The sequence below is a fragment of the Arachis duranensis genome, chromosome 10, assembly GCF_000817695.3.
Source record: "Arachis duranensis cultivar V14167 chromosome 10, aradu.V14167.gnm2.J7QH, whole genome shotgun sequence".
Lineage (NCBI taxonomy): Eukaryota > Viridiplantae > Streptophyta > Magnoliopsida > Fabales > Fabaceae > Arachis > Arachis duranensis.
Window position 1 is genome coordinate 76,086,644 of NC_029781.3, and position 1,131 is coordinate 76,087,774.

Sequence of the window (1,131 nt, forward strand, 5' to 3'; positions counted from 1 at the left end):
TCCAGAGCTCTTAAGCACACTCTTTTTGCTTTGGATCACGACTTTAACCACTCAGTCTCAAGCTTTTCACTTGGACCTTCAAGACACAAGCACATGGTTAGGAACAGCTTGATTTAGCCGCTTAGGCATGGATTTTATTTCCTTAGGCCCTCCTATCCATTGATGCTCAAAGCCTTGGATCCTTTTTACCCTTGCCTTTTGGTTTTAAGGGCTAGTGGCTTTTTCTGCTTGCTTTTTCTTTTTCTTTCTATTTTTTTTCGCCATTTTTTTTTCGCAAGCTTCCTTTTTCACTGCTTTTTCTTGCTTCAAGAATCAATTTCATGATTAATGATGGAGTGCTCATGATGTTCCACCCTTAATTGTTCCACATTGTGGCTTAAATCTTCTAAGGAGGTGTTAAGTTGCTCCCGATAGTTGTTGGGAAGAAAGTGCATCCCTTGAGGCATCTCAGGGATTTCTTGATGATGAGCTTCCTCATGCATCTCTTGAGAACCGGATGAGCTTCCTCATGCACTTCTTGAGAACCGTGCATGGTTTCTCTTGCTTGCTCCATCCTCTTCTTGGTGATGGGCTTATCCTCTTCAATGAGGGTATCTCCTTCTATGATAACTCCAGCTGAGTAACATAGATGACATATAAGGTGAGGGAAGGCTAGCCGTGCCATGGGTGAGGGCTTGTCGGCTATTTTGTAGAGTTCATTAGAGATGACCTCATGAACTTCTACTTCCTCTCCAATCATGATGCTGTGAATCATGATGGCCCGATCCACAGTAACTTCAGATCGGTTGCTAGTAGGAATGATGGAGTGTTGAATGAACTCCAACCATCCTCTAGCCACAGGCTTGAGATCCAGTCTTCTTAGTTGAACTGGCTTGCCTTTGGAATCTATTCTCCACTGAGCTCCTTCCACACATATGTCCATAAGAACTTGGTCCAACCTTTGGTTAAAGTTGACCCTTCTAGTGTAGGGGCGTTCATCTCCTTGCATCATGGGCAAGTGAAACGCCAACCTCACATTTTCCGGACTAAAATCTAAGTATTTCCCCCGAACCATTGTGAGATAATTCTTTGGACTCGGGTTCATACTTTGATCATGGTTCCTAGTGATCCATGCATTGGCATAGAACTCTT